The sequence below is a fragment of the Nothoprocta perdicaria genome, unplaced genomic scaffold, assembly GCF_003342845.1.
Source record: "Nothoprocta perdicaria isolate Ctin4 unplaced genomic scaffold, notPer1 scaffold_299, whole genome shotgun sequence".
NCBI lineage: Eukaryota > Metazoa > Chordata > Aves > Tinamiformes > Tinamidae > Nothoprocta > Nothoprocta perdicaria.
The window spans coordinates 180949-189729 of record NW_020455531.1 but is presented as its reverse complement, the minus strand read 5'-3'; positions in this window follow the sequence as shown (position 1 = coordinate 189729).

Genomic DNA, 8781 nt, shown 5'->3' with positions numbered 1-8781 from the left:
TCCTAGCACCTGCTGTATAAACATCAGTCTTCCAAAAAGAAGATCCCTTCCTCTAGGTGTGCTATGGAATGTAACAGGCAGTATTCGTAAATTCCAAGGTCCTGTTGTAGTCCCTCTTCCCAAGAAAAAGGCTGTTCCAACAACTGCTTTTCCTTCCAGGAAAGCGATCCCTTACATATCTAGTGGATTACCAGGCATGCTCCTGTAGAGATTTATTGAGCTGATATTATGAACCAGATCCTGCAGTGCTTACCCAACAAGATTCCCCTGGTGTTACTCCTGCAGTAAATAACAACCCCATTGATGTCCCATGCCGGGAAGTGCTGAAGCCAAGACAAGGATGGTATCAGTTTACTCCACACAACAATCTGTCACAAATTGCTATCACTACAGACTTTGGTCTCCAGACAGGGGAATTCCTACTGCCAAAATCTTAGTTTGGCCAGCGTTGTGTGCTCAGGGAACATGACAGAAAAGGCTGTTTCTGACAAAAAAGGCTGTTTCTGCTGCCTCTCCTCATTTCCAGAGACAAACCAGAGCTGTGTCTAGAGTGTTTTTATTATACTACATTATCTGGCTGGCACCATATTTGCAACTGTTGTAAAAGAAGTAAACTATATTTTAGAAATGGAAAACCTAGTTAGAATAATGTTTCTGACTAAAATAGCGGGAAAAAAAAAATCAATTAAGGACCAATATACCTAAATTTATACATCTTCATKTAAGCTAGATGTCTCAGCATCTTTCCGTTATAATCAACAGAGATCTAGTCAATACAGTCAGTGGAGTCTAAAAAGAGGTTCAGTACAACCTAAATCAAGATACAGAAAGTTCAACTCAATTAATTGTACCCAGACCATCCATCTAGTTCCAAGGTATGCCACTGGTTTGCAGCTGCCACTCCAGAAGGGCATGTTTCTTTCACAGGTAAAGACATATTTGCCATCCCAAAACACGTATCTTGGGCACCCATTATACCACCAGATTTGGCACTAGAAGCCTGGGTGAGACTGAATCAAGTCTAGAGCATTCAGTTGCCTTACAGTTATCTCCTACCATTGAAGATGCTCCAAGATGTTTTGGCAGGCGGGTAGGAGAAGGGATTTACAAGGGACCCACAGCTTTCTTCAGTGACAACTAGTGGGATACTTCACACCCCCCAAAAGTGGCAGGTGTTTAGACCTAAACTGGTCTACATTAGCTGGTCGACCATATCATTCTGGAGGCATTACTGACTATGTTACCTCCACTTCTATTGACTATAGTGGCAGATTCCTATTTCACGTTCAGACATCTGAATTTAAATGTCTTAATATGGAAGCAAATCCCACTGCGTGGGGTCTGAGTTTCCAACAGTTTTCCTGTTGTTTGGGTGGCCTTCCAAAGTTCAAGAAATCTTAATCAGTGAAATCAAAGCGATATTAAGTCATGGCACAAACAAAATCTGTACGGCATAAAGTTCTACACTTTATTCATTACAAAAACAGAAATAAAATTAAACTACTTTTGATGTTYTGTTTGACCTCATAATGCCATTTGGCAGGCCTTAAATAATGCTATTTCTCAGCCTTACAGGATATGTATTTATAACCTCTGAAATACCAATTGGAAAGTGTAAGTACTGCAAAAGGAGAAAGAACTGAATTTGGTGGTGAATTCTGACAGCAGATAAAATTCTCCTCATTCACATGCTTTCATCTACAAATCTCTCTTTTCAAAGATTATTCTACCCTGTTATTCCTACGTGCAGCTAAGGAAACCGTGGTGCTCAAAGGTGGCATGACTTTTTCAACACTATGCCAGAAGTGAGGAGAGAACTCAAGCCTCCTGACTCAGCTACTGAAGCACAAATAATAGATAAAATACAATGGCTAGTTCTGTTCTTACTGCACCTGCCTGTCTACAGGTGGTTTCAGGAGCAGACAAAAGGAAATACATCTATGACTCCTTTAGTCCACTTCTGCATGAGAGTAACTTACTCTCCTAAGTGCTTCCATTGAAGTCAGTTTGTATGAAAAGTTTCATTTAATTCACATGACAGCTGAATCACAGACTAGGCAGTGCAAGTATTTATTTTTCAAGTACTGTACATGCAGCATTTTGGTCTCCATTTAAATATGCATCCTGAGGAGATCTAATTTAATTATTCTTTTATMCTTATGGCACATTCTCTGGCTGCACTATCTTCCCAGTACTCTAACATCTCCAATATTATGCCTGACTATATCAAGAATGAGTCAGAAGCCACATTAAGAGTGGTTATGTCATCATAAAAATTCACATTATCCACTACTTGAATACTCATGGAAAGTCCCAGGGCACTTTTTCTTCAATCAAATTAAATTCTGAAAGCCCCTCAATAGAAGAGAGAAATTTCCAAGGCAATGAAAGCAGGATCAGGCTTCTCAARCCAAAACAATCATGATACTGAATCTTAAACAAGGTCAGTCACTGACTCCTAGCCAAAACTCTTAAGTTTCTATAGAAAGACTGGCATTTTAAAATGGAAGTTACTGAGCCAAATTTCTCCCTACCACCCTACCATAATGATAACACCATAATGATAAATAAGTTTTACATGGCAATCAATTTGGCCAATTATGCCCAGCATTCATTAATTGATTTTGTTGATTCATAGTGTGAAAATTGAAGGCTCTCATATAATGGATGGATTCCAATCTCATTTGACAAAGCTGGCAAAAGTTTTACAATTTTATTTGCATTTTTTTTCCAGACATGCCTAAATAAGCATATTTCTATTTATGTACTTAAATGGCTCATGCATTAATATAGTATCTAGGCCCCTCCTTGTATTTAAAATCAGGGAAAAAAAAAAACAATAGCAGGCCATTTCTTTTTTCCTTTTCCATCTGACAGAGAAATAGCTTGATTAGTTTACGGGAGGGAGGAAATTGTTTACTTGCTTGTTTATGTTTGTGTGTGATTGAGTAAATGTCGTGTGTGTATTTGGAATTGGCAGGCGGCTCCTTATCTGTGCTGGCAGATATGTCCAGGATCTAAAAACAGCCTTTTAGAACTGGCTGTGTGTCCCAAGAAGTCTGTATACCAAGAAGTGATTTCAGCAGCTGCCTCTGAGCTGAGTCCTTCTGAAACCTCATTACTTTAAAACAAACAAACAAACAAACAAAATATATATATGTACATACACACACAGACACACACAAATATATATAGACCACTCATGGAATATCCCACCCTCTGATTCAGATCTTTATCCTGTCCATTGCCCCCCAGCTGAGTAGTATGTTATCCATTATCTACAATATCAATTGTCTGCTGTGAGCTGGGCACACAGGGTATAGCCCACCTTGTCCACTAAATTTTTTGGGAAATCACCTTACTTAGCTCTAGGCAACTGCACTGCACTACAGCTGCCTCCAATGTAGCTGGTCACCTCAGGTTTCCTTTACAATCAYGTAGGTACTATGAGGACACAGTCTGTCTAACCTATTTTTGGGTGACTACTTCAACGTGCAATGAATCACACCCTAAAAGTACAATTCCTTTCTCTTTACTTATTTATTTATTTATTTTCTCCTATTGACCATAAAGGTCTGGGATAACTAGTTTAATTCCTGCAGAGATATGACAACTTCAAGCTTAAGAAATACTTTAGAAAATGAGGTCAAAAATCTATGAAAGAAAATAAAAATCTTCCAAACATAGATGAAATAACAAATCACAGCACTCAGTATCACTAAGTCATTCATTCCTCAGCTCATGAAGAGATGGTAACTACACTTCTTGTGCAAGGACAAAAGTCATCTGTAACCAGGTACAGCTTCAGCAGGGACTCACATACATGAACAAGAACAATCTCCTTCATGAATAATTACATCTACCAGTTCATATACATTCAGAGATTGTATCATACCCACTGCTTATTTAYTGCATGGGAGATAAAAGAAAGCTAGAGACTCTGTGCCCCATTTCTGTGAGAATTAACCRGTGTAAAACACCCCTGCAGAAATACTGCATAGACTTGCAGCCACCCAGACGATGGAGCCATGGGGAGCAGATCCTRTTTGGATCCTGTTTGGATCCTGCAACGTCCCCTCTCCGTGCTCAGGACATTCACACCCTGCACASAGAATCAGAGATATGTTGAGCAAGGGTGAGGAAAAGAAAACATTAGTATGACTGTGAGTGGGTCAGTTTCCTGTACTGCATTTTGCAATATATCTTACATTAAACCTTACATTAAACAATGGATGAAATAGGTAAGCGACATTGTACAATAGGCATTTTTTTAGTTGAGGAATATTAGATTCTCACTATGGTGAACCCATGTCCCTGCAAATTAGGTGATATAACTGGAACCATCACAGGTGCAAGAAGGTGCACTTAGGTTCCCCAAACACTTAATGAATACTGCAAATGTTTACCACGGTCAAAGAAAAGCAGGACCATTAGGGTTTCCGGTCGTGTTTTAAAGGAATTACGCATCCTATAAGCAGTGCAATTTTAGGAGGTGTTCTGGGCAGTCTCCCATGGAAATAGAATTAGGTGTCCAGAAAAGGCCAGAAATAAAGATTTGCATCCTTCTTCAGGATCTCATGCTGCTATCTGACATAGCAATCGTACACAGCAGAAAGCTACTACTAACCTCACTGCAAGGCAGTTAACTTCTCCCGTCTACTGCAAAATCATTTTTGGCACATATTTTAGGATTTTATTCAGGAAAATCTGTTCTGGGGACCTGGGTTTCAGTCCCTTTTATGCATCTCCAATTTCAGAGAGCTCCTGAGGTTAAAACAAAACAAAACAAAMCAAGAAACTACAGGCTGGTGGATGAAATAAAGATCTTGTATATGAGAGGAAATGGGCTAGAAAGGAGTTACCCAGGCCACCCTCTGCTCCACAGCAGGAACCGAGCCATTCTTGAAAATGTATTTATTCTGTTAATTGGAAGGAACATAGACATCTCTGTAGCCCTAGCTATGTGGTCCCACAGAACATTCTAGAAGGGGAGCAGTAAGCCAAACTCCTGAAATAATTCCTTCCTTTATCCAGATTTTAAAAAATGCTTTCCAAGTAAGTCTGCCATGTCCACTGSCATTTATAGCTTTGAGGGTGGAGTCAATTAAAAGGCTACTTTTCACATTCCTAAAAATCTGCAGATCTTTCCAAAGAGATTACATTTTAAATGTGTTTAATATTAATAGCAGTTTCCAAACTCGAGTTCATTTTCGGTACCTCTTATAATGTTCTGGACCACTGGATTGTGACTTCTTCTACTGGGCTCAACTTGTATATGAAAAGTTGAAATGACTGTTAAATGTTGAAATGACTGTTAAATGTTACCCTAATGATCTGAAGCTGTAAACCAGAATGAAATAAGTCATTGTTAGATTTGCTAAATTTGATGACAAATGGTACATTTGGGGGTCTTGACCTTGCCTATTTATAATGCAGAAATCTAAGAATATGTTCCATTTACYGCAATAAATTGCTGTAGTTGTCTTGGATCTGTCCTAAGGAATGAATGTAGGAATTCTATATGAGAATTTATAAGGTTCAAAATTTTCTCCCTTGTTGAAGAAATTGAAGGATCTTTTCTCAAAACTTTGTTAGACTTCAGAGGATGCCATCCATCGGGGCTTTCATTTTGTCCTGGCTTGGAGCACACACAGCTACAGCAGGATGCTTCAGCCTTCTTTGGCATGTGACACCCAGCATTTCCCAAAGAAGGTGTTTGTAGGGAAAGGTTGCAGATCCTTCACCCCTTCTCCTCATTAGCAGTGTGAACCTCCCTCCACTACTTCTCCTCCCATTCATAATTCAAGACAAGAATAGTACACCAGGCGAGCCAGAGGGCTCTCCCATCTCTGGCAATCTGACACTCTGGGAAATGTTCTTCCTGTCTGTAAAGGCTTTTTTTTTTTTTTTTTTTTTAATTGTGCCTTCTCCACTTATTCAACATTGCCCTTGAATTATGGCCCCAGAACTTAATGCAGCGTTTGATACAGAATAATTGGTACAGAAATAATAAAGTTTTCTAATTTTCTACTTGAGGTTTCTCTATTATTGAAAGATAGAGTTACCTTTTTTGGACACAGAGTAGAAGAAACTTAYGCTCAGCTGATTATTTACTATTACCAGGAAGTTCATTTCACAGTCACTGGCTGCCACAACAGAGATATGCATCCCCCAAGTACGGCCTTTACTAAGGCTGCCACCTCCAGGGTATCTGCTTGACACCCACACAGCATCACACCCCACCAGCCTCCTCTACACCCACGGGGCTGCTGAGAACTGAAGCATTCGGCACCACTAAGACTAGAAACTTGCCGGTGCTTTATATTTCAGACACCCAGTGCCAGCAGTAGTTAATGCTGCTCTTTGGGGACGAAATTAGACCACTCTTCTTTCAGTCCTATATAAGGACTGAAAACCAGAGAAGGACATAACTCTTCCCGAGCTATCTTCTAACAGCAATAAACGGAAGCCACAGACGTTGCAGACCTGCAACAACCTCTCTAAGTTCTGCATTTGGTTTTAAAAGGTCAGACTTTCTTCAGCATGTCATTCTCCCCCATGATTATTCCCCATTTTTCCTCTGGCCTAGTATTTCCTCAGTTAACGTGTTACCAATCCCTGGGGCACCCTCCTCTGTAAAACTGCAAAACATTTTAACTCCAACAGCTACTCCACCTTCACTGCCATAATCACACAACTGCAACACTGAGGTTTACAAGAGCTTCTTCCTTCCCTTTCCCCCAAAACTAAAAGTTTGCCCATGAAAAATTTTGCTTCCTCATATAGAAATTAGATTTTAGAGATTTCTACTGTTAATGGTTTGGATCTTCTTGAACGGCAGCTGATCCTTTGCTCCTTGGGCCACTTCAATGGGTCCAGTCAGTGTCTCACAAACGAATTCAGTACCTAGTGTGAGGAAAGTTTAAAAGGCTACTTAAACGTGGGTACTGCTTTCTGCCAAAGAAAAGAGCCAGGCGGAAAATACTGGTAGTCCCAAGGATGGTGCAGAAAAATAAAACAGTCTGCAAGTGTCAGAAAGCTGCAGATACATCATAACTTGCACTTTAAAATAAGGCAGAAATTAAGAAAATTTGCCAGCAGAAGATTTGCTATATCTGCAACAAGTTATCCGATTTCTACCACTCTGAGCTCTGTATACAAAGGCAAAGCAGATAGCAACTGTTTTTTCTAGGTTGTATGTGTTACAGAAGAGGGGCTATTCCAGGAAGTTGCATTTTATTCCTATTAATCACTTTACTTCGTACTTTGTTTCTAGCTGTGTCTTAGAATACTAAAATATCATGCAAACTGAGTACTCTGGTGATGCAGACTGCCTTTTCTCTGTGGTCTGTATAATATTCCTGGCCCCTACATTATCCATAATATTAATAATTTTGATTCTCTCTCTTCTTCCAGGTCACTGAAAAAGGGAAAGAAATGATCCCTGGAGGACCACCTTTGTATGTCCCTCCTCAAACAAGATTTGCCATCCACAATTACAGTCTGCAGACATGCCAGTTAAGCAATTCTGAATTTACTTGTTACTTGCCATTGCTGAGTTTGTATTGCTCTACTGTTTTAAGCAAATAATCATCCAGTAACAAGTCAAATACCTTACAGTTATGTAAGTATTTCATATTGACAATATCATTGTAATCAAGCATGTAAAAAGATACAAATTAGTTTGGTTTTGCCTTCCTTAAGGCTGTGATAAATATCCTTAATTATATTTTATTCCTTTAATTCTTCGTTAGTTAAGTGCCTTATCACTTATTCCATTACTTTATTCAGGAACCTTTATCATAGATTTCTTTATTTGGGAATCTTAATCTTAAATTTTCTAGTTGTAATTAGAGAGCATGAGTGGTACCCTCTGAGGAAGTAAGAAACATCTGCCTTCAGTTCAAAAGCAACAGATATTTGTCACGCTACTATATATTAATGCCTTTTTCTTAAACATTACGCAAAAGCAAAAATGAAATATGTGCAATTTTTTAAATTGTGCAAATATGTGCAATATGTGAAATATGTGCAATCTAATAAAAWTTTCCAGTAAAAAGGCCCATACAAATGTGTTAAACAAACACCTGTATGTTTTCTAAATATTTTTTCTCCATGAATACTTTGCATCGAAAGTGTTACTGGAACACGGAAAAGTTTTGCTACCACTTACACTACAAGCCATTCTGCATGGGAATAGCTGGAAATAATAAAACTAAGAAACTCTTCTCATTGTCACAGAATTCAAGTCTGTCTGTAGTACTTCATCTTTATTATTTTTGATCATTTGGATCTTMAAAATCTGAGAATGCAGAATTGCAAAGTGAGGTTTCAAAGGCGAACATGTGCAGAGTCTCAAAAACTGAGGTAACATAAGAGTAAGTCTGCATTCAGCTCCAAGCCAGGTCTGTTTCTTTCCTCAGAAATAAAATGGCCAATCTTAAAACTAATACACAATTACACAGGTGGGCAAAGCACTGCCAATTCAGGTGATATTCTAATATTTTAAAATCTTCTAACCATTTTGCTGCATTCTGGAGCAATTGTATATAATTGCATTTCCCATTAACATTATTCCCAAACTTTTAAAATAGTTTTATTTCAAGAGGACTTAATGCTAAAATGAAACAGATGGCCTCAGATACTTCAGTTAAAGGGGTATATATTAGTTAAGGCAACTATAAAATACCACCGCCATCAAGATACTAAAAAAGTCAGCTATTTTGGAATTTACAATAATATCTTTTTCCCCATGCATGTGCAGGTTATCCTTTGCCTAGG